The sequence below is a fragment of the Manis javanica genome, chromosome 6 (assembly GCF_040802235.1).
Source record: "Manis javanica isolate MJ-LG chromosome 6, MJ_LKY, whole genome shotgun sequence".
Taxonomy (NCBI): Eukaryota; Metazoa; Chordata; class Mammalia; order Pholidota; family Manidae; genus Manis; species Manis javanica.
Genome location: NC_133161.1, coordinates 89,700,728 through 89,726,972, shown reverse-complemented (window position 1 = coordinate 89,726,972; position 26,245 = coordinate 89,700,728). Strand labels below are relative to the sequence as shown.

Below are 26,245 nucleotides of genomic sequence, written 5' to 3'. Positions count from 1 at the left end.
CCTTTGATGTGAGGGCGAGGGTGAGATTGAGATTCAGTGTTATGGTGAGGTGTGGGGTACATAGATGGTAATGGCAGGGGCTCAGGTTCAGGTGTCAGGGCTAGGTTTAGGGTTAGGTCTTCATAAAGATGTACAGGGGGGATATGGTTACTGTAGCATTGGTGTCTCACTCTGATATGAGGGCGAGTGTGATATTGAAGTTCATATTTACAGTGAGGTGTGGGGGATGTCAATGGTGATCGAGATTGTTCATGTCCAGGTTCCAAGGCTATGGTTAGTGTTAGGTGTTCTGTTAGGTATACTGGGAGGATAGGGTTACAGTTAGAGTTAGAGTCCAGCTCTGATGTGAGAGTGAGGGAGAGATTGTGCTTCCGGGCTATGGTGAGGCGGGGGGATGTCAATGGTGACAGTGAGGGCTCAGTTCCAGGGGCCAGGGCTAGGGTTAGGTTTAGGTCTTTGGTTAGGTGTATGGGGAGTATAGGGCTATGGTTAGAGTTAGGGTCCAGCTCAAATGTGAGGGTGAGGTCAAGATTGAACTTCCATGGTACAGTGAAGCACGGGTGACATTGATGGTAATAGTGAGGGGTCAGTACCATGGGCATGTGCAAGGGTTAGCATTAGTTGTTCGGTAAGGTGTATGGGGAGGATAGCATTATGGTTAGAGTTAGGGTACTGCTCTGATGTGAGGGAGATGCAAAATTGAGGTTCAGGTTTACAGTGAGGCATAGGGGATGTCTATGGTGACATTGAGGGGTCAGGCCAGGTGTCAGGGCTAGGGTTAGGGTTAGGTGTTCAGGAAGCTGTACGGGGAGTTTAGGGCTATGGTTAGATTTACAGTCCAACTCTGATGTGAAATACTGGGCGAGATTGAACTTCAGGGTTACAGTGAAGCATGGGTGAGGTCAACGGTGATGGTGAGGTGTCAGGTCCAGGGCCCAGGGCTAGGGTTATGGTTAAGTGTTCGGCAAGGTATACAGGGAGGATAGCACTTCAGTTTTAGTTAGGATCTGGCTCCAATGTGAGGCTGAGTTTGAGATTTAGCTTCAGGGTTACAGAGAGGTGTGGGTGAAGAAGATTCTGACAGTGTCCGTTAAGGTCCAGTGGCCAGTGCTAGGGTTAGGGTTATGTGTTTGGTAAGGTGCACGGGGATGATAGAGTTACACTTAGAGTTAGCATCTCACTTTGATGTGAGGGTAAGTGCAAAATTGAGGTTCATGTTTACAGTGAGTCGTGGGGGACTTCCATAGTGATGGTGAGGGCTCAGGTCCAGGGGCCAGGGCTAGGGTTAGCTTTAAGTCTTCAGTAAGATTTACAGGGAGGATAGGGCTATGGTTAGAGTTATGGTCCAGCTCAACTGTGAGGGCGAGGGCAAGATTGTACTTCAGTGTTAAGGTGAAGCATGGGTGATATTGATGGTGATGATGAGGGGTGAAGACCAGGGGCCTATGCAAGGGTTACAGTTGTTCTGTAAGTTGTATGGGGAGGATAGTATTATGGTTAGAGTCAGCATATGGCTCTGATGTGAGGGAGAGTGTGAAATTGATGTTCGGGTTTACAGTGATGCATGGGGGATGTCGATGGTGATGCTGAGGGGTAAGGTCACAAGCCAGGGCTAGGGTTAGGGTTAGGTATACATTAAGATGTACTGGGAGGAGACCATTATGGTTAGAGTTAGGGTCTGGCTCTGATGTGAGGGAGAGGGCGAGATGGATCTTCAGATTTATGGAGAGGCGTGGGTCAAGTAGATTCTGATGGTGTGGGTTAAGGTCCAGTGGCCAGGGATAGCATTATGGTTACGTGTTTGGTAATGTGTATGTGGAGGATATGGTTACTGTTATATTTAGGGTCTGGCTGTGACGTTAGATTGTGGGCTAGATTGAGGTGCAGGTTTATGGTTAGGGAGGGGTGACGTTGATGGTGATTGGGAGAGTTTAGGTCCAGGGGCCAAGGCTACGGTTAGGGTTAGGTGTTCAGTTATGTGTACTGGGAGGATAGGGTTATTGTTAGAGTTATGGTCCAGCTCTGACATGAGGTCTAGGGAGAGATTGAGCTTCAGGGTTACAGTGAGACGTGGGTGATGTCGATGGTGATGGTTAGGGGTCAGGTCCAGGGGACAGGGCTAGGGTTATGGTTAGGTTTTTGGTAAGATGTACAGGGAGGGTAGTGCTATGGTTTGAGTTTGGGTCTGGCTCTGATGTGAAACAAGGGCAAGATTGAACTTCAGTGTTCTGGTGAAGCATGGGTGATGTCGATGGTAATGGTGAGGGTTCAAGACTAGGGACCTGTGCTAGGGTTAGGGTTAATTGTTCTATAACATGTATGGGAAGGATAGCATTATGATTATATTTAGAGTCCTGCTCTGATGTGAGGGAGAGTGTGAAATTGTGGTTCAGTTTTACAGTGAGGTGTAGCGGATGTCAATGGTGCCATTGAGGGGTCAGGCCAGTTCTAGGTTTAGGGTAAGGTGTTCAGTAAGATGTATGGGGCAGATAGTGCTACAGTTAGAGTTAGCATCCTTCTCTGATGTGAGACTGAGGGCAAGATTGAGCTTCAGGGTTATAGTGAAGCATGGGTGATGTCAATGCTGACAGTGTGGGTTTAGGTCCAGTGGCCAGAGTTAGGGTTATGGTTATGTGTGTGGTAGTGTGCAGGGTGGATAGGGTTCCAGTTAGAGTTAGGGTGTGTCTGTGATGTAAGGGTGAGTGCTAGATTGAGGTTCAGTTTTACGGTTAGTCAGCCGGGATGTCGATGCTGATGGTGAGGGGTCAGGTCCAGGAGCCATGGTTAGCATTAGGGTGAGGTGATTGGTAAGGTATACTGGAAGTATAGGGTTACAGTTATAGTTAGGATCCGGCTCTTATGTGATGGTGAGGGCAAGATTGAGCTTCAGGTTTATGGTGAGGTATGGAAGTAGATGGTAATGGTGAGGGATCAAGTCCAATTGCCAGGGCTAGGGTTTGGGTTAGGTGTTCATAAAGGTGTTCAGGGATGATAGGGTTATGGTTATAGTCAGGGTCTGGCTCTGATGTGAGGGTGAGTGTGACATTGAGGTTCAGGTATACAGTGAGGCGTGGGGAACGTTGATGGTGACAGTGAGGGGACAGGCCCGGGGCCAGGACTAGGATTAGGTTTAAGTGTTCAGTAATGTGTATGGGGAGTATTGGGCTACTGTTAGAGTTAGGGACCGGCTCTGATGTGAAGACGAGGGTGAGATTGAGCTTCAGACTTACAGTGAGGCATGATGTTGATGGTGATGGTGAGAGGTCAGGTCCAAGGGCCAGGGCTAGGGTTTGGGTTAGGTGTTCAGAAAGGTGTACAGGGAGGATATGGTTACAGTTAGAATTAGGGTCTGGTTCTAATATGAGGGCAAGGGCTATATTTTGTTTCACATTTAAGGTGAGGCATCGGGAACACTGATGTTGACAGTGAGGGTTCAGGCCAGGGGCCAGGGCTAGGGTTAGGGTTAGGTGTTCGGCAAGGTGTATAGGGAGGATAGCATTACAGTTAGACTTAGGCTACAATGTGAGGCTGAGGTCGAGATTTAGCTTCGGGGTTACAGAGAGGCATGGGTGAAGTAGATTCTGATGGTGTGGGTTCAGTTCCAGTGGCCAGGGCTAGCGTTCAGGTTATGTGTTTGGTAAGGTGTATGGGCAGGATAGGGTTATGGTTAGAGTTAGTATCTCACTCTGATGTGAGGGCGAGTGTGAAATTGAGGGTCATGTTTACAGTGAGTCATGGGGGACTTCGATGGTGGTGGTGAGGGCTCAGGTCCAGGGGCCAGGGCTAGGGTTAGTTTTCCATCTTCGGTAAGGGCTATGGGGAGGATAGGGCCTCTGTTAGAGTTACTGTCTGGCTCAAATGTGAGAGCGAGGGCAAGATTAAACTTCAGTCTTACAGTGAAGTGTGGGTGAAGTCAATGGTGATGGTGAGGGGTCAGGACCAGGGGCCTGTGCAAGGGTTAGGGTTAGTTGTTCAGTAAGTTGTATGGGGAGGATAGTGTTAACGGTTAGAATTAGCATACAGCTCTGATGTGAGGGAGAGTGCAAAATTTAGGTTCAGGTTTTCAGTGATGTGCGGGGGACGTCGATGGTGACATTGAGGGGTGAGGCCACATGCCAGAGCTAGGATTAGGTGTTCGTTAAGGTGTACAGGGAGGAGAGGGTTATGGTCAGAGTCAGGGTCCGGCTATGATGTGAGAGTGAGGGGTGGTTGAACTTCAGGTTTACAGTGAATCGTGGGTGACGTTGATGGTGAAGGTAAGGGGTCAGGTCTAGGGGCCAGGGCTAGGGTTAGGGTTTCATGTTCATTAAGATGTATGTGGAGGTTAGGGTTACAGTTAGTGTTAGGGTCCATCTCTGATGTAAGGGAGAGTGTGAGATGGAGCTTCATATTTACAGAGATGTGTGGGTCAAGTAGATTCTGATGGTGTGGGTTAAGGTCCAGTGGCTTGGGCTAGGATTAGGGTTATCTGTTCAGTAGGGTGTATGGGGAGGATAGGTTATGGTTAGATTTAGAGTCTGGCTGTGATGTGAGGGTGAGGGCTAGATTGAGGTTCAGGCTTTCAGTTAGGCATGGGTGTCATCATTGCTGATTTTGAGGGGTCAGGTCCTAGGGTCAGTGCTAGGGTTAGGGTTATGTAATCAGCAAGGTACGGATCTCAGTCTCTCTGAGTATTCTACCTATCTTTGCTTTCCAACCCCACTAATCTCCAAAACACCATGTTAAGTGGGTTCATGCTCCTGGAGCAGATCTCCACACCTGTGTTTAGCAGTCCTGGGATTCTACTCCCTCCGTGCTCCATTTATCTTCCTCCCGCCTGTGTGTGGGGGTGAAGGGAGGGCTTGGGTCCTGCTGGATCACAGCTTTACTACTTTACCCTTTTCTGTAAGGTCTTCACTTTTCCCCAAATGTAAGCAGTCTGTTCTGCAGTCTTTGAGTTGCTCCTTCAGAATTGGTCTTATTTACTGTGTTTCTGTGTTATATGTGGTTTGGGGAGGTGGTTTCTGACGCACTTACACACCACCATATTTTTCCTAATTCTAGTAGTTCTATTTTAACTTTTTGAGGAAACTCCATATTGTTCTTCATATTTGCTACACCAATGCACATTCCCACCAACAGTGCACAAGGGTTCCCTTTTCTTCACATCCTTGCCAACACTTGTTACTTCTTGTTTTTGTTTTTTTTTTTGATGATAGCCATTCAAACAGGTGTAAGTCCATATCTCATTGTGAGTTTTACTTGAGTTTTCCTGGTGGTTAATGATATTGAGCACCTTTTCAAGTACCTATTGGCCATTTGAATGTCAGACTTTTTTGGAAAAATATTTAGTTCTTATGTCCATTTTTTACTCAGATTGGTTTTTTTCCCTATTGAATTTTATGAATTATTTATATATTTTGGATATTAATCCCTTATCAGATATGTGATCTTCAAATATTTTTTCCACTCTGTAGGTTGCCTTTACATTTTGTTGACGATTTCCTTTGCTGTACAGAAGCTTTTTAATTTGATGTGGTACCACATATTTATTTTTTACTTTAATGCTGCTGCTTTTGGTGTCAAATCCAAGAAAATCATTGCCAAGACCAATGTCAATGAGCTAACCCCTTATATTTTCTTCTAGGAGTTTTCAACTTGCAGGTCTTATGATCGAGTCTTTAGTGCATTTTGAGTTGATTTTTGTGTATGGTGTAAGATAGAGGTCTAGTTTCATTTGTTTGCATGTGGCTGCTATTCCCTCTTTCTTTTTTAAAAATGCTGTCTATCTGAGGCTAGGGTGATTTTTTAAGCGTTATTGTTGTGTGATATACACACAATAAAACTTACCTTTTGTATACATATAGTTCAATGACTTCTGACAAATATATACAGCCATGTAATCACCACTACTCTAATCAATATACAGAGCATTTCCATCAATGTGGAAAGTTCTTTCAATTCCCTTCCCTCACCCATAGCTCCATGGAATCTCTACTCTGCTGTCATTGTAGTTTTGTTTATTCTAAAATTATACATAGAGTCCTATATAGCTTTGTGTGTGACTTTTTTTGCTTAATATAATGTACCTTAGGTTCAAAGATTGTATATGAGATTAAAGATGATGGCATGAGAGGTGAGATAGAGGCTTCCTCTTAAAACCACATATAATATGAAACTATAATTAATGCAACTAATCCTGAAAGAGCAACAGGAAAGAGGACTGTGCCAAACTGCATACATCTGGAGAAAAGAATAAATCTCATGGAACAGGGTAACATACCAAAGCCATGGCCTGGCAGGAGCCAAGCCCTTCCCCCACCCCAGCTCACTGGTGGGAGGAAGAGAAACAGAGTGGGTAGGGAGTGGAGGCCTGGGACTGCTGAATACCTAACTCTACTCTGGGAGCACAAACCTACATTTCATGGTGCTTGTACAGTACTCTCATGATTAGGGGGTTGGAAAGCTAAGACAGCAGAATTCCTTGAGAAACAGATTCCAGCCACTTATGGAAAGCAGGGATCCATATCCAGCTGCTCTGGGACAAAAGAAATGTGGGTAGTCTGAGAGACACCCTAAAAGCAAGAGGGCTACTAAAGGGGCAAGGATTATACAGAGCTTACTGCTCAGGAGAAAGGACAGGCAGACAAAATTGTGAGGGTGCACTCTGCCCAGCAGGTTGGGACCTTTCATGATCTTCTGGCACTCAAGCTCCATGGCTGGTTACACCACTCCAAGGATACCCTCCATGACATGGAGCATACTGTGCCTTTCTCCCATTCAGCCCCTCCTGGCTTGTAAACCGGCAAACCTTACCCTGGCATTAGGCCAGCCAGAGGGAAGACCTGTCTACAGCAACTACAAATGCAAAGCATAGAGGTTTATACCTGTGTGCTCGGCTCACTGGTTCAGGCAGTGGAGACAAGAATAGTAGCTGGGAAGCAGGAAACAGCTCTTTCCTCCCCCCAGGCACAAGTACCACTCCCCTGCAACCCCTGACATTGCTTCAGGGGCTGAGCAGCTCCAGAGAGTAGAACTTCTGGACACTAGAGGGCACCATATGCAAATATGAAATGCCAAAGGAACCTGGTTCACAGTAAAATTATTAATACAACTCCTGAGAAAGATTTAAATGACATTGACCTCATGAATTGTCCTGAAAGGGATTTCAAAGTAAAAAGCATTAACACACTCATGGAGGTACAGAAAGATATTCAAGAACTCAGAAATGAATTCTGATTGGAGATCCAATCATTGAAGAGCACAATAGAGGGTATTAAAAGCAGATTAGATATGGTGGAGGAGAGGATTAATGAAATGGAAACTAGAGAAGAGGAATACAAAGAAGCTGAGGCACAGAGAGACAAAAGGATCTCTAAGAATGAAAGAATATTAAGAGAACTGTGTGAACAATCCAAACAGAACAATATTTGCATTATAGGCATACCTGAAGAAGAAGAGAGAGAGAAAAGGATAGAAAGTGTCTTTGAAGAAATAATTGCTGAAAACTTCCCCAAGCTAGGGAAGGAAATAGTCTCTTAGGCCTTGGAGATCCACAGATCTCCCAACACAAGAGACCCAAGGAAGACAACACCAAGGCATATAGTAATTAAAATGGCAAAGATCAAGGATAAGGACAGACTATTAAAAGCAGCCAGAGAGAGAAAAAAGATCACATACAAAGGAAAGCCCATCAGGCTATCATCAGACTTCTCAGCAGAAATTTTACAGGTCAGAAGGGAGGGGCATGATGTATTTAATGCAGTGAAGCAGAAGGGCCTCAAAACAACTTTTCTTTGTCTTGCAAGATAATCATTTAAATTTGAAAGAGGGTTTAAACAATTTCCAGATAAGCAAAAGCTGAGAGAATTACCTCCCAAAAACCATCTCTACAGTGTATTTTGGAGGGACTGCTATAGATGGAAGTGTTCCTAACACTAAATAGCTGTCACCAGAGGTTATAAAACCACAGTAAAGAAAGTAGAACAGCTAATTACTAAGCAAATGCAAAATGAAATTAACTATCCCCAAAGTCAATCAAGGGATAGATAAAGAGCACAGAATATGATGCCTAATATATAAAGAATGGAGGAGGAAGAAAAAGGAGGAGAAAAAGAAAAAAACCTTTAGATTTTGTTTGTAATAGCATATTAAGTGAGTTAAGTTAGACTCTTAGATAGTAAGGAAGTTAACCTTCAACCTTTGACAACCTCGAATGTAAAGCCTGCAATGGCAATAAGTACATACCTATTGATAATCACCATAAATCTAAATGGACTGAATGCACCAATCAAAATACATACAGTCAATGAATGGATAAAAAAACAAGACCCATCTATATGCTGCCTACAAGAGACTCAAAGACATACACAGACTAAAAGTGAAGGGATGGGAAAAGATATTTCATGTAACTAATAGGGAGAAAAAAAGCAGGAGTTGCAGTACTTGTATCAGATAAAATAGGCTTCAAAACAAAGAAAGTCACAAGAGACAAAGAAGGACATTACATAATGATAAGTGACCAATCCAACAAGAATATATAACCCTTATAAATATCTATGCACCCAACACAGAAGCACCTTTATATGTGAAACAAATACTAACAGAATTATAAGGGGAAATAGAATGCAATACATTGATTCTAGGAGACTTCAACACCCCATTCACTCTGAAGGACAGATCAACCAGACAGAAAACAAGTAAAGACACAGAGGCACTGAACAACACATTAGAACAGGTGAACCTAACAGACATCTACAGAACTCTACATCCAAAAGCAGCAGGATGCACATTCTTCTCAAGTGCACATGGAACATTTTCATGAATAGATCATATGCTAGGCCACAAAAAGTGCCTCAGTAAATTCAAAAAGATTGAAATTGTACCAACCAGTTTCTCAGACCACAATGGTATGAAACTGGAAATAAACTACACAAAGAAAACGAAAAATCCCACAAACACATGGAGGCTTCACAACATGCTCCTAAATAACCAATGGATCAATGACCAATAAAAACAGAGATCAAGCAATATATGGAGACAAATGACAACAATAATTCAACACTGCTAAATGTGTGGGAGGCAGTGAAGGCCATGCTAAGAGGAAAGTATATTGCAATACAGGCCTACCTCAGGAAAGAAGAACAATCCCATATGAGCAGTCTAAACTCACGATTAATGAAACCAATAAAGGAAGAACAAATGAGGCCCAAAGTCAGTAGAAGGAGGGACATAATAAAGATTGGAGCAGAAATAAATAAAATCTGGAAGAATAAAACGATAGAAAGAATCAATGAAAGCAAGAGCTGGTTCTCCGAGAAAATAAACAAAATAGATAAACACCTAGCCAGACTTATCAGGAAAAAAAGAGAGTCTACTCACATAAACAGAATCAGAAATGAGAAAGGAAAAATCACTACAAACACCAATGAAATACAAAGAATTATTAGAGAATACTATGAAAAATAATATGCCAGCAAACTGGATAACCTAGAAGAAATGGACAACTTTCTATAAAAATACAACCTTCCAAGGCTGACCCAGAAAGAAACAGAAAATCTGAACAGACCAATTACCAGCAATGAAATTGAACTGGTAATCAAAAAACTACCTAAAAACAAAATGCCTACACCAGATCCTTCACCACTGAATTTTATCAACATTTAGTGAAGACCTAATACCCATCCTCCTTAAAGTTTTCCAAAGAGTAGAAGAGGGAATACTTCCAAACTCATTCTATGAGGCCAGCATGACTCTAATACCAAAACCAGCCAAAGATACCACAAGAAAAGAAAATTACAGACCAATATCCCTGATGAACATAGATGCAAACATACTCAATAAAATATTAGCAAACTGAATTTAAAAATACATCAAAAAGATCATCCATCATATTCAAGTAGGATTTGTTCCAGGGATGCAAGAATGGTACAACATTTGAAAATCCATCAACATCATCCACCACATTAACAAAAAGAAGGACAAAAACCACATAATCATCTCCATAGATGCTGAAAAAGCATTTGACAAAGTTCAACATCCATTCGTGGTAAAAATGATAAACAAAATGGATATAGAGGGCAAGTACCTCAACATAATAAAGGCCATATATGACAAACCCACAGCCAACATCATACTTAACAGCAAGAAGCTGAAAGCTTTTCCTTTAAGATCGGGAACAAGACAAAGATGCCCACTCTCCCCACTTCTATTCAACATAGTACTGGAGATCCTAACCATGGTGATCAGACAACACAAAGAAATAAAAGGCATCCAGATTGGCAAGGAAGAAATTAAATCATCCCTGTTTGCAGAAGACATGATACTGTACATAAAAAAATCCTAAAGAATCCACTCCAAAACTACTAGATCTAATATCTGAATTCAGCAAAGTTGCAGGATACAAAATTAATACACAGAAGTTTGTGGCCTTCCTGTACACTAACAATAAACTAGCAGGGAGAGAAATCAGGAAAACAATTCCATTCACAGTTGCATCAAAAAGAATAAAATACCTAGGAATAAACCCAACCAAGGAAGTGAAAGACCTATACTCTGAAAACTACAAGACACTCATGAGGGAAATTAAAGAAGATACCAATAAATGGAAATACATCCTGTGCTCATGGATAGGAAGAATTGATATTATCAAAATGGCTATCCTGCCTATAGCAATCTACAGATTCAATGCAATCCCTATCAAAATACCAAAAGCATTCTTCAATGAACTAGAGAAAATCACTCTAAAATTCATATGGAACAACAAAGAGCCTGAATAGCTAAAGCAATCCTGAGAAGGAACAATCAGGCTGGGAGGATTATGCTACCCAACTTCAAGCTCTACTACAAAGCCACGATAATCAAGACAATTTGGTACTGTCACAAGAACAGACCCATAGACCAATGGAACAGACTAGAGAGCCCTGATATAAACCCAAGCATGTATGGTCAATTAATACATGATAAAGGAGCCATGGACATACAATGAAGTCATGACAGCCTCTTCAACAGCTGGTGTTGGCAAAACTGGACAGCTACATGCAAGAGAATGAAACTGGATTATTGTTTAAGCCCATACACAAAAGTAAACTTGAAATGGATCAAAGACCTGAATGTAAGTCATGAAACCATAAAACTCTGAGAAGACAACATAGGAAAAAATCTCCTGAATATAAGCATGAGCAACTTCCTCCTGAATGCATCTCCTCAAGCAAGGGAAACAAAAGCAAAAATGAATTCATGGGACTACACCAAACTAAAAAGCTTCTGTACAGCAAAGGACACCATCAACAGAACAAAAAGGCATCCTACAGTATGGGAGAATATATTTGTAAATGACATATCTCACAAGGTACATCCAAAATATATAAAGAACTCACATGCCTCAACACCCAAAAAAGCAACCCAATTAACAAATGGGCAGAGGAGATGAAGAGACAGTTCTCCAAAGAAGAAATTCAGATGGCCAAGAGACACATGAAAAGATGCTCCACATCACTAATCATCAGGGAATTGCAAATTTAAACCACAATGAGATATCACCTCACACCATTAAGGATAGCCAGCATTGAAAAGACTAAGAACAACAAATGCTGGCAAGGGTGTGGAGAAAGGGGAACCCTCCTACACTGCTGGTGGGACTGACTGTAAGCTAGTTCAGCCATTGTGGAAACTAATATGGAGGTTCCTCAAAAAACTAAAAACAGAAATACCATTTGACCCAGGAATCCCACTCCTTGGAATTTACCCAAAGAATACAACTTCTCAGATTCAAAAAGACATATGCACCCCTGTTTATCCCAGTACTATTTACAATAGCCAAGATATGGAAGCAACCTAAGTGTCCATCAGTAGATGAATGGATAAAGAAGAGGTGGTACATATACACAATGGAATACTATGTATCCATAAGAAAGAAACAAATCCTACCATTTGCAACAACATGGATGGAATTGGAGGATATTATGCTCAGTGAAATAAGCCAGGCTGAGAAAGATAAGTGCCAAATGATTTCCCTCATTTGTGGAGTATAACAATGAAGCAAAACTGAAGGAACAAAATAGGAGCAGATTCAGAGACTCCAAGAAGAGACTAGTGGTTACCAAAGGGGAGGGGTGTGAGAGGGCGGGTGGGGAGGGAGGGAGAAGGTGATTGAGGGGTATTATGTTCAGTACACATGGTGTGGGGGATCATGGGGAGAACAGTGTAGCACAGAGAAGGCAAATAGTGAATCTGTGTCACCTTACTACACTAATGTACAGACTGCAATGGGGTATACGTGGGGACTTGATAATATGTGTAAATGTAGTAACCACACTGTTTTTCCATATGAAACCTTCGTAAGAGTGTATATCAATAATACCTTAATAAAAATTTTTTTTAAATAATGTACCTTAGATTCATTATTTTTATATGCATTAACACTCATTTCTTTCCGTTGCTGTGTTCCATTATACCACAATTTGTCATTCACCAGTTATTTCCATCTCAGGGCTATTATGACTATTGCTTCTGTGAACATTAGCATACAACTTTTTGTATAGATATATATTTCTACTCCACTTGGATATGGAGTAGCTATGAGTGAGAATGCTAGGTCATATCATAACTATATTGACTTTATAAGGTATGAAGTTTATACCTGGTTTCTTCTATCAACACTAATTGTTTCACTCTCCTTTCACAAAAGGCTGACTTGACCAACTTTCTCTTACCAAAGAATTGGCAGAGGTGTGGGGAGAATGTTTAGTTATTTTCCCTTTCCTACCTACGTAGCTCTGGTAAACAAAGGGTTATTTATTTTAAAGCCACCTATTAAACCCAAATGTCTCCAATATGACCCTGAATTAATAACCTCTGCCCCCTGAGAAAAAGAAAAAAAGCAAGAGCACACCTTCATCAGCGTATATGTTCCCTGAATGTCTCTTTTGGAACTGAGATGAGAGAAAAGTGTTGGCTTTGATGGCAGACTTTTATTCCAGAGTGCATGGGTAAGCTGGTGTTGTGCGTGGCCAGCCTGGAGCTGGAATGAAGCCTGTAATCATATCAAGAATAAAACTTCAAGGGGCTGAGCAGTCTTTCTGGAAGCACTCTCATCTCTATGCCAGATGTAAAGGGAAAGAGGTAGCAAACCCACAGGTCTCAGTGGTGTGTGTGAACAAGAAGAGGAGATTAACTTCTGAAAAAACAAAGAATGAAAGTGATGGAAACAAAAGACTGTAGTTCTGCCCTTTTCAAACTGTCCTTCCCCATATCCTGAAAAACACACACAGCATTGAGGGTTCAAATACATCTGTCCTTGGCCTTCTCTAATAGGCTTTTGAAGGGAACGTGTCCTGTTTCAGCAGGCAAACAGAGCTTTAGGCTATTCAGAGTCTAAAAGGTATTTTACAATGCTTCTCCTGAGTATAGTGCAGCTTGAGAAGCCATATGGTATGATTCAGACTCCGGGCTTTAGAGCCAGGTGAACATGAATTTAAATCCTTGCTATGCTTCTCAACAGCTGTGTGACTTTCTTTTTATGTGACCGATTCCTTTTCCTTTATTTTTTAACAGTTTTTATTGGAGTAAAACTGCTATACGTTATTATATTACTTTCAGATGTACAACATAGTGACTTGATAATTAATACATTACTAGATACTTGCCACAATAAATATAGATCCCCTGTTACCAAACCAAGATATTACAGTACTATTGGTTATATTCTCTCTATTGCAGTTCCATTCCTATGACTAACTCATTTTAGTTTTCAGTTTGTACCTCTTTTTTCCCTTCATCTATTCCACCCATCCCCCAACCCCCCTCCATATGAAAACAGTCTCTTGTCCATATTTATAGGTCTATTTCTTTTTGTTTTGTTTTGCACTGTCGTGTCCCGCCACCTAGGGCGATGGCAGGAGAACGATCACTGAAGGCCTGGTTCATTAGGAATCTTTATTATGGGCGTCCGAGCATCCATCTAGCGAAAGGCAAAAGCAAAAACAACAACCACAACCACACCACTTCCTCCAGGGCCGCAGCTTATATAGCATATCCCAACCAATCAGCTGACTGATCACGCGCCAGGTTCAGTCTTATTGGAAGCATGTGAAAGCATGCTATGAGCACGAGCACCGAAATGGGAACAAGCCAATCATGGAGACTTCCTTATGCACTGAGCTGTAGGGCCAGGAAGGGTGGTGTCTAGGAAGCAGGGGCCATCTTTAGGGCATTGTCCAGCTAGAGTGGGGCTCAGCCTTGTAGGCCGGGCCCCCACATTGCACAGCTGTGGGAATTTGGGCAGTACCTTAAATGCTCTGCCTTACATCTTTTCAAAAGATAACAGAAAATCAACAGTAAATAACCTCTTGTTAGTGTCCATTCAGAAACATCTAGTGCTCATCAATACCTGGTTTTTCTCTCCCTCTGGGCACATACACAGTTAATGTGCATTTACAACCCACCCTTGAATCTGCATGGATATATGAAATGGAGTTTTATCCAAAGGTGTGTGTCCAAACGACATGCACTAATAACAGGCCAGGCTATAATCGTGCTACATGATTCTCCTTGCTCCCTCACTTCATTGTCCCCACTCCCTTCCATGGTACATTGCAACACTGGATTTTTGCCTGGTCAAGGAATAAATCTGTATTTGTATTAAGTCTCTGAAATTTTGGTTTTGCTTTCTATAGCCTTCCTAATTAATTTAATGGGAAAGATAATAATGCCTGGTTAGATTATGGTGAGGGTTAAATGAGGTGATATAGGCTGAGTGACTAACATAAGGCTCGGCATGCAATGGAAGAAAAATTTGTCCTTTTCTAGCAAACTACCAACAAACTGGATTGCAGTCTCCTTTCCTTTTTTGCAAGGAGAAAAAATACAAAACTGCATGATACTCCTGGAAATGGTCATGGACAGTCTGGTTCCCCTGTGTGACTGCATTGCAATCTAAAAGTTTCTAAGAGCTCCAGAACTTTTCCCAGTCATTTTCACAAATCCATGTCTTCCCTATACTGCCCTTCTGACCTTAATTTTTAAAAAACTTGTGATTCCATAAGTGAAACAAAAACTTAGATCCTCGGAGCTTCAAGCCAAATCCATACTCCTAAGCACACCAGTTCCTACAACTAAACATTGGCAAAAATCCATTCTCCATCTTTGGGGTATGTGATAATATGCCATTTAATTGCATGATGGGCATTTTTCTGAATTCTAAGCATAAGCAGGGATTACCACCATTTCTGGTAAAGGAAGACCCCAGATATGTATACTTGCTTATTTTCCCTGTGTCCAGTTCAGAGCTACCCTCTGTTAAATAAAGGGTTCTTTTCCTTCAGATAACTGTGGAACTTAGAAGAAATCAGAGCAAATTGCAAAACTAGAAAATGTTTCTCAGCTTGTTGACAAAATACAAGAAACTATCATTTGTGATGGACAACTCCAGATGCTACCATAAGGAAGAGAGGTTTGGGATAACAACCTTTCTCATCTAAGTCCCCATTCTTGACAACACACATTTTTTTTTGTTTTAATTGTTGCCAGTTTCCCACAACCAGGTTCTTGAGTCTTAATGTTATAGAAATAACATGGAACTCTAAATAATAGATCAGGTAAGGTTTACTAAGGATAGCTTGTATACAAGGGAGCCAACAGAAGGAGAGAAGTCCGGCTCCCCAAAAAGGAGGTAGTGTGGGGTTTGTAGAGGCATCCCTGCAGGTCCGGGAGGTCAGAGATACAACGATGATCAATCTTTCTTGATGTTTTCATGCCAATACATCTCTGGGTGAGACACTACTTTGACATTTAACAGATGTCAGTTTAAATTTCACAGTCTGTTAATCAGAAGGTTTTCTTGGAACAAAGGCTTTCAGAGCTGAACCATCTCCTTAAAGATTAATTTGAAAAATAAGCAGAAGAAAAACAGAAGGAAAAAAATACTAAATAAAGGGTCAGGTTAACCTAGAACTCGTGCTTGATTAGGTGTTGTTCTAACCAATAGGTGACTGACTGTGTGCCAGTTAACTACATCTCTCTCCTTCATAATATAATTATTCCCTTCTCAGAGAACTTTTCTAAGAAAACTTTTCAAGTTTGGTACATGTCCCAAGATGGAGGTTCATTCCAAAATGGGGTCCCTCTTGTTCAACCTCTGCCTGCTTCACAATGACTACTCCATGACTATGAATTGAATAGAAGTATGAGTGTTGGGTGGGATTGTTAAAAAGTAGAAAATGAATTACATTTGTCTATATATAAGTAACATGTAAGTTCTTTGGAAAGCATCTAAGTTGATGGCAGATAAGAAAATAAGCTTTAAATGTTCAACATAGGGTCGGGGGCTTAACAAAATACCCAGAGGAAAATTCTCTGTGATACTAAGTAGAGACCATCCATCTAAGCAAGAGAGTACACAGAAGATGGATGGGGTGTGTGTGCCCTTAGGTATACGGATAGGTAGAAACCCTCTTCCCACTCACCTCTTCTAGCCCAGTTGAGGATGTCACACAGTGCAGGCTCATAGCTGTCACTTAGTTATTGTGTCACAGTTAAATACACACGACTGGTCAGAGATGTCCAGCAATCCATCCCAAGATGGCACAGCCTAGTGGATAACTTTTGATTGAAGACTGGTGATGAATACCCATGTTCCCCAGAACCCTGACATCTCCTGAGAAGTCCTGCCTATGTATATGGTACAATCCACTTCCTTCCCTGAAATGAAGTAGGCTCCTGAGAGTGAAATCTATGATCAGCCATACATATCCTAACCTTTTGCTTTTGTTTCCAGGTTTCGAAGGATGGTGTTCAAAGGCATGGCAATTAAGGCAGTACTTGGAAAAGCCAAACGCCTTTACCTTGGGGTAACATTGTCAGCTACCCAGGCAAGTGAATAGAGGTTGATTTGGATTTGGGGATGTAAATCAGATGCAGAATTCCAGTTGTAGCCGCTCTTTATCACCATCCCACCTTTGCTGTTGGAGTTCTGGTTTTTATTTATATCACTTTATATCTATTTAAGGTTCACCAACTTTTTCCAGCACATACATTTGCAGTTGTCAGACCAACAGCTTCTTAATGTATGAGCCTCCAACTATTATAACTTAGGTGCTAACAGATCCCTTAAGAACCAACAGGTTTAAAAAATCAAATCAGAAAATGTAAGATAAATTCTAGCCAAAATAAGCAGGCGAAGAGAGGCAACAAAGGACCAGGTAGTTTATTTGAAAACAAATACCCGGGCGAGATTTCCCCAGTCTATAGAATTGGAGGCTGAGGAATTCCCGCGTAAGCAGACAGGCACCGAGTTTTTAAAGAAGATAGGGGGAGACAGAGCTTAGATTTACAGCGCGCGAGGATTGGCTAGCCCAAGGCACATTTTTCAGGTTGGGAGGGGGCAACAGCTGGAGACTTTGGCACGTCATCAGTGTCCGATGTGCTTGCTCCTCCCATCAGTGCTCCCAGCCTTACAGAAAACACAGAAACAAAGAAACAATGCATTTATTATCATGGCTTTTTATTCTAATTAAAAGCCAAAGTGTCTGTCTCTCTCCCTTTTTTTTTTTCCTTCTCTTTCCCTTCCCCTCTCCCCCTTTTAGTTCAACTCTATCGGGTTTTATCTTAGGCTACATTATTCTAATCCTTAGTCCTAAAGCACTTGGGGTGATGTAGATACCAAGTATTTTTTGTACCCAGATTGAAGAATTCTTTCCCTGGACTCAGACCTTCATTTTCCATTAGGCCCTGACCTATACTAGCCCCAAGAGACCTGAAAGTAGACTCCCTCCCTAGCCAAGTTCTACTCTTCTGCAAAGCTCCACCCATCAACTATTGTTCTAAACTATGTACCAAGATACAGAGTTGCTAGGCAGTGGTGTCTGGGGAGGTCTGCCCTGCGTACTAAGCAAAACTTCAACCCTTTGGTGGGGAGGGCTCTTGAGTCTGATCATGAAAGAATTTGTAAACAGGCCCCATGAGTGTAGGTAAGAAAGGAATTCATTAAAGCAAGAGTAGTAGCAAATGACAGCAGCTATGCAAGCAGCAGAGAGCAAGAAAGAACAGAGGCAGCAAAGACAAGTTCATTGAATTCGTTCTGGGCATAGAGCAAATCCCTTGCCAACTCCTAAAGCCAGGGTCACCTGGTATCCAGTGACTGCTTGACTGCATGGCCTGGGAACTATGTTCCTGCCACCCCAGGTTTTGGGGAGCCTCAGAGAACTGAATGGAGTGAGATGATGTTCTGAGAACTTCCCAGAAGGCCTTTCAGGCAGGCTGCTAAAGAAAGAATAGCTGCAGTCCTGTTGGGGCCACCCAAGTGATGAGAATGTGCAAGCCCCACCCTGTTAAGAAGTTCCTGCAGCCACTTTGCTACAGGTTGGAAATAAAACAGGGAGAGAGAAAAAAAAGCTGCATTTAAGGCTGTATAGCTGAATGAGCAAGATGACAAAGACATTTACCAATGGAGGTGGAGGTTGATGAGTTCTCTGTTGTGAAAAAGAATTTAAAGATGAAATTCAGTAGGCTTATGCAGCAAGAAGTTTATTTGATAAGACAATACTCACTCAGATGGGAGTGACGGCAGCCTCGGAAAGGAGGCTTCCTTGAGGGTTTAGGGTTTGGGGTTTTATAGGGACTTTTGAGTAGAGGTCAGTATAAGGCATGATGTATACAGGTGATTAATATGCCCTTTGAAGTTTTGTCTTAAGAATAGGGTTACTTAGGTACCAAAGGGAAAGGAACTGGGGAGGATGGGTGGGCAGGGAGGGATAAGGGGGGGAAGAAGAAGGGGGATATTAAGATTAGCATGCATGGGGGGGAGGGAGAAAGGGGAGGGTGGGCTGCACAACACAGAGAGGACAAGTAGTCACTCTACAACATTTTGCTAAGCTGATGGACAGTAACAGTAATGTGGTTGTTAGGGGGGACCTGATATAGGGGAGAGCATAGTAAACATAGTATTCTTCATGTAAGTGTAGATTAAAAATTTAAAAAAAAAAGAAAGAAAAGGGGGATTACTCCTTGACAGGATAAAACTATTGGTAAATCAAAGATCAACGCATGCTTTAAATATCCTTAATGTTGATCACTTAAAGGGTGTCAGATGATCAGCTATGGAGGTACTCTTTTCTGATAATATTCCTTTCTCTTAATAAAAAAAAAAAAAGCAGTTACTGTGTGCTGACCTCCAATGAGTTCTGCACAGTGGTATAGAGGGCATGTCAAATTGTGGGCAAAGGGTCTGTTTGTTTCTATGCAGAAGATCAAGGCCTAGCTTGGATACCCAGAAAATGAACTAAGATACGATATGAGGAGGAGCTTCCGGCATCAGCACTCTCTGGAGGACTTGTGCCGGGGGATGATCATCAAAAAGCCTCCACAGGGATCCGGACGATGCTGCGGTGGTGGCTGCATCCACCCCACCGTCTCCTGGACTTGCCATAGGAATGAGGAGGGAGATGTCTAGGCTGGCATGTGCATACATTGAGACAACGAATTTGACCGGATCTGTACTGATGGAACTCAACCAGGAGTTGGGAGGGGTGCAAGTTGTAGCACTCCAAAATCTCATGACTATAGACTATCTACGGTTAAAAGAACATATGGGATGTGAACAGATCCCAGAAATGGGCTGCTTTAATTTGTCTGATTTTTCTCAGACTGTTCAAGTACAGTTGGACAATATCCATTATATCACAGATAAATTTTCACAAATGCCTAGGGTGCCTAAATGGTTTTCGTGGCTTCACTGGAGATGGATGGTAATTATAGATTTGCTTTGTTTATGTCACCGTATTCCTATTATGTTAATATGTGTGTGCAAATTAGTTAGTAGTTTAAAACCTATACATACTTAAGGTACTCTACAAGAAGATATGTCAAAGAAATAATCAATCCTCCCATGTTTCCTTCCATATGCTACATCTATAGCTTTTCTTCTTCCTTCTTAATTACAACCCTTAAATAGAATTCGTGCCTCATATCGAATTTACCAAGTATCATAATTCCTCCAGGTGGTAAAGATACCTCGAGACAAGTGCTGGGCATAGAAACCACAGGACATAAATCTGCAAAGTAAAAAGCTAACCTTTCCAAACAATATGGCTTCTCTCTCACTTACCAACTTTACATTTCCCTGTGTGGCCCCGGAAGATGACTGGTTAGCCAGAGACGGGTAAGATTCCTCAAGGGAGGAACAACCTAAGACAGGCACAGTCGCAGGGGGGCCATCAGGTGAGAATTTGGGGATCAACAGAGGTGAGGCTCAGAACCTCACCCCCCCTGCTTTGAGAGAAATCTTCTGCATCCGTGGATGTCTTGCTGCCCTTGTCTAGCTTGGATTAATACTTAGTCCATAGGCACACACCTCATCATCTATCTGATCATCTACATTTGCCCTCTTATAGCACTAAACTATGTTTTCTACCTTTATCTTGCATCTACCTACCACTTTAGCATTTTATTAAAAATAAAAATAATAATAATAATAAAGGGAGAAATGTGGGATCAACATATAAATCAAGTACAAAAATCAAACGAATATTCATATTTGACCTGATTGTTTATAGGTCATAATGCGTGATCAAAACCGAAAGTTTCTGTGATGAATGCCCTTGTACTATTCACCATGTAAGAATTTATTCACTATGTAAGAATTCGTTCACCATGTAAGAACTTGTTCGTTATGCTTCAGAAGATTGGAGACTGACGAGAATTAGGCTTGAGATGGATTAATGATTGTACATTGAGCATTGACCCCCCTATACTGAATTTTATTGTTGTTAACAACCATTTGATCAATAAATATGAGAGATGCCCTCTCAAAAAAAAAAAAAAGAATAGGGTTACTTAAGTAACTGTGTTGATCTGGATTTGGGCATTCGTTACCCATGCACGTTCATTTACACTCTGGAGGTTTGTCTCCTGTCCTGGTTACAATGTTACTTAATTAATTAAGGGGCTACAAGAAGAGGAAGAACAGCATATAGGTTAAGTTAAATAATAAACTGGGCCTTTTTCTGAGGCTAAGTAGATTTTCTAACGGCATGACCCTTGTCCCATTTCCCTGCTCTATCTCAAAACCTTTAAAATGGAATTTTAGCTCATTTCGGATTTCATTACTGTTAATTTTCTAAATTAACTTTTAAAATTAACTATTTGTTTTTATCACCATATATGTGCACATGGTGCAAAATTCACAAGCTATAAAAGGGCTTATAGTCAAAAGTATGTCTCCCAGACTTACCTCCCAGCTACAGGGTTTTCCTCCCTGTAGTCAAAATTCATCAACTTCTTCAATTTTTTTCAGATATTCTATGCATATGTAAGCATATAATATATACACACATGTATACATGTACATTCTTTAAACTGATTTTTAATTATCTAAGAATGCATGACCATTATTTCCTTAGATGAATTAGTATAGTAGGTTTAGGGCCCCTTTGAAAATCTCTCCAATTCCATTGTCTTCCCAAATGTAATCACTGTGAATAATCTACATCAAGGTAACATAAACCTCTCTGAAATATTCCTCTGTACTTGTACTAACATACATATCTACAGAAAATAGGTAGCATTATTTTTTTTAACTAAAAAATAAATTGCATGAGTCACTCTGCAGCTTGCTTTGGGTCAGACCTTTAACACACCCCTGATTTTGATGATAGAAACCTCTTCTCTATTGTACCTGGTTTTTCTAAAAGCCAGAAGAGCCTTTATTTCCTCCTGATCCCAGGACCAGTCTCCCATTGGCCCACACACAAAGTTCCGGTTTCTTTTCAGAGAGAGCCCACAGAGCTGAGATGACAGAGAGAGGATCTGAGTTCAGTGAAAGAGACAGTGAGTGGCAATACATATCTCATGTCTTTCTGACAGCTCGTCCTGTAGTTTATCCCTGGGTAGCAGTGACCTTACAAGTCCTTTTATCTTAGAATAAAAGCTGGCACAGACACTAATAATACAATTGTCTTCTCCCCTGGTCATTAGCTGGAGAATTCAAAACTAAGAAAAAGTGTCATTGAGGGCTGCGTTTTACCATGAACAGAAAAGGGTGGGGTCACAATCCCATCACTGCAATAGGAACTCTTGACATATTGTCTAGGAAGAAAAGGCAAAATTTGACACATTTAAATAATCAGATTCTGTACAGAGTCAGTTACTTGACAGTCATGTCTATGTCACTTTGACAATCTGCTTCATGCTAATGAACAGTCTTCTGGAGGGAAGATGCTAATCCTAAGAAGTGATAAAAGATTTGATCACGGATTTGTGTAAAGATGATTTGTACATTTTATGCAAAGTATATCTGAATATTTCAAGGGACCAGCAACTCACTAAATTAAAAAGCCACCTACTGCATTACGGGGCAGCTTAATTGGCTCAGTTCTTTTGTTACTGAAACTTTGGATCCTATTTTGACCTCTAGGGTGACTTGGCATAAATGTAATCCCTCTTACTAATGATCAGAGCCTATTTTTCATAAAATGAAAAATCTAGTTAATCTGAGAAAACTTGTACCTATCTAGAATCTGACCAGGCTTCCAAGGTGGCTTATTTATACCTAAATTTTATCCATCAGAAAGACATTAGCTTTCTTTCATCATTAATAAGCAGCTTAACAATGAGGTTGTTATTCCTCATGATTAGTTCTCTGTTTGAAATGAGATTTTTAGAAAATTTCTCCCTTTCTTTTGTTATAGTTTCTGTGGAAATGAAAATCAAGGTCATCCCTGGGCTATGATAGGCTTGCCAAAGCAGGAATCCAAGAAGTGGTTGCTCATGACCTAGCCCTTCCTTCCCCACAGCATTTTATGTTATCATTGCTTATCCTCATTTCACTCATTTTAATCCCATCAGATTTGGAGTTGATGAGATAGAGTTTTGAAATATTAGTTCATATTCTTTCCATCATACAGCCAACAGTATAGCCAAAAAGGTTGCATATCTCATTCTTTTGCTTGATATATATGAAATGCTTACATTTGCCATGCCTAAAATAGACTTGCTGCGGTCTGTATTTATCATAAAAGCTGAAGAACATGTTTTTCTAAGCAACCTAAAGTGTAGGGTTCTAACCTTACAATGAAATAGCCACTTCCATTTAAGAGGCAAAATCTCCAACCAAGAATTTGAATACAGTGGTGCTCTATAAATGAATGTCATCTGGTTAACTTTAGGGTGCCTTTGAAAACTCATTTAAGATTCTTCTTTGGGTTTTGTCCCCATGCCATTTTCACTTGATTGTGAATCAGGTGAATCTTCACCCATTTTGAGCTGCTTTTCGCCTGTGTTTCACTTCCCTTAGCTGTGCAAACAGTTCTGATACCTGCCTTTAGGAGGCTTTCTTGCATTACTGCCAATCTGTGGGTGGTTTCAGGCTTATCAACATGCTCCCGGGGAAGGGTTGGGCAAGAAATGTTTCCTTCATTCTTTTGTGTCTTAGAGCTTTTCTCTCACCTTTGCAGCCCATCCTGAAGTCCCCTAAAGAGGCAGACAATTTCAGAGGGTGGTATGGAGAGAGGCATTCAGGGGGAGCCTGGTTTAGTTTGAAACCATCAAAATGTTGGTCCTAGGCTTCTGGTCTACCTCTTCCCTTCTCCTGGCACTCAGTTGAAATTTATGAGATTCTACAAAAGGGTAGTTTGTAGAATAAGGGGGTGGGGGAGGAATATACTGCTCCTAAAATGTTCAGGTGAGAGGAAAAGCTCTAAGACAAAAAAATGAAAGAAACATCTCTTACCCTTGGAAGCATGTTGACATATGACATAGGCATGGCAAATGTAAGGCTTGTATCACATTGTGCTGGTTATAGCAGGAGCAAATTAGTTTCCTAGGGCTTCCACAACAAATCATGCACACTGTGTGACTTAAAACAACAGAAATTATTCCCATGTGGATCTTCTTCTGCCCTCTCCTTACCTTGGTGGCTTCTACAGAGCAAATGTTCAGTAGATATTACAAATAACCACTCCCTTCCTTGATGTCCCCCAACCACTACCCCAGGCCAGTTCCTCTCTCTGGATTGGCTTACTAGATGTGGCAGGGTCTAAATGCATGCACTACAATTCAAATGTAAAAAATAATATAACTGATTTCTCTAACTAATCTTGAACTCTGCAGACTCCTAGTAGCCAATCAACACATGTGAGTTATAAAAATGACTGTGCCATCTCCCTCTGGAACCCCTTTCCAGTGCTGGCAGGCAGTGGTGGTGGGATGATTAAAGCTTTTCCACTAAAGATAACTTAGTCTTTCCCAACTTTAGAGTCTATTTCAGGTCTATTTCCCAACTTTAGAGTCTATTTAATTCCATTTGGGAAATTGCTCAGTCTTTCTGAGTTTCTGCCTTTTCCCCAGATGGCCTGTGAGCACAGAAGGAGCTTATAGGTATTCGAGATGATAGGGGTAAAAGTCTTCTTCCTTTTTGTCCTTATCTGAGCCAGTGAGATCTCATTGGGATGTAGCTCATCTCTACTAGTATTTGGACATCAGCTTCTGTCCTCTGTGCACACTATTGAAATCTTGGCAGCTGGTCCAATTTTGGGTTTACTGTTCTGCCATTGTCAATAGTGATTGCTCTTGGGAACACAATTCTCTCCCTCTGCTAACTGGGGTCCCCACATCAGCTCTTTTAAAAAAATAATAATTTTGTTTCTTTTTTATTGTGGTAAGAACTCTTAACATGAGATCTATCCTCCTAGAAAAGTTTAAACTGTACAATGTGATCATTTAACTATAGGCACATGTTATACAGAAGATCCCTAGAACTTAGTCATCTTGCATAACTGAAACTTTATACCTGTTGAATAGTGAATTCCCATTTCCAGCATCCCCCAGACCCTGACAATGACAACTCTATTCTCTGTTTCTCTATGTCTGACTATTTTGATACTTTATATAATGGTATCATGTGGTGTTTGTCCCTCTGTGACAGATTTGTTGTATCTAACATAATAATGTCCTCAAGGTTCATAATGTTGTCACATGTAGCAGGGTTTCCTTATTTTAATGCTAAATAATATTCCATTGTATGTATATACCACATATTGTAATCCTTTCATTGTTGTTGGACATTGTTTCTACCTTTTAACTATTGAGAATAATGCTAGAATGAACATAGAAGTGCAAATATCTCTCTGAGATCCTGATTTCAGTCTTTTGGATAGATACCCAGAATGGTGTTGGGAAAACTGATATGCATATGCAAAAGAATTGGACCCTGATCTTAAACTATACAAAAATCATCCCCAAATAGATTAAAGACTTAAATATAAAACCTGAAATTGTAAAACTCCTAGAAGAAAATATAAGGGAAAATCTTCTTGATACTGGTTTTTACAGTGATTTCTTGGATATGACACCAAAGGCATAGGCAACAAAAGCAAAAATTTACAAGTGGGACTATATGAAAGTAAAAAGCTTCTGCCCAGCAAAGGAAACAATAGAATGAAAAGGTAACCTATACAGTAGAAAACATTTGCAAACACAATAGACCCTACTAACCTCTGAAGCTTCCCACTGATGAGGTCCCTTCATCACTTGCTATATCCATTACAAGGTCACAAAGAGACCCTGTATGTCTTCTATGTTCCCCACTGGCCCATTAATCCAGTGTAGAAACATTTCCCCACTAGTGGTCTTCTATCACATTGTGCTGGATATAGCAGGAGCGAATTAGTTTCCTAGGGTGTCCATAACAAATCATGCACACTGTGTAACTTAAAACAACAAAATTATGTTTCATAGTTCTGGAAGGTAGAAGTCCAAAATCAAGGTATCAGCAAGGCTGGTTCCTTCTGGAGGCTCTGAGATAGGATCTGTTCTATGTGGCTCTCCTAGCTTCTGGTGACTGCCAGCAACCCTTGGCATTCTTTGACTTGCAGCTGTCGCCACACCCATCATCACATGGTGTTTGTTCTCCTTGTGTGTCTCTGTACTCAAATTTCCCTTTTCTTATAAGGACATCAACTAACAGATTACAATGACCTAACCAGTATGACCTCATTTTGACTTGATACATCTGCAAAGACCCTATTTCCAAATAAGATCACATTCATGGAAACCAGGAGTTAGGACATCAACATAGCTTGTTTGAGGACACACTTCACCTCACACAAAGGACCAAATTCAAGCACGAGTCCAGATGTCCTTGGACTCAACTAGCCTGAGATTTATATTTCAGCCTCTATCATTTAACATTACCCATCTCCAGGGGCTGAGGGTGCAAAACTCATTCTACTTTTGTCTCATCACCAGAATATCATTCTTTAATTCCTTGGACCCA

The 26,245-nt window shown here is 41.1% G+C and overlaps 1 long non-coding RNA gene across 1 annotated transcript; it reads right to left on the bottom strand.

Moving 5' to 3' along the window:
* Positions 1 to 17,161: 17,161 nt before the first annotated feature.
* Positions 17,162 to 25,870, bottom strand: LOC140849939 (uncharacterized). Its single transcript, XR_012132377.1, has 2 exons — positions 25,465 to 25,870; positions 17,162 to 17,428 (listed from the first exon to the last, which is right to left on the bottom strand). It is a non-coding gene; the product is annotated as an uncharacterized lncRNA (long non-coding RNA).
* Between the last annotated feature and the right edge of the window lie 375 nt (positions 25,871 to 26,245).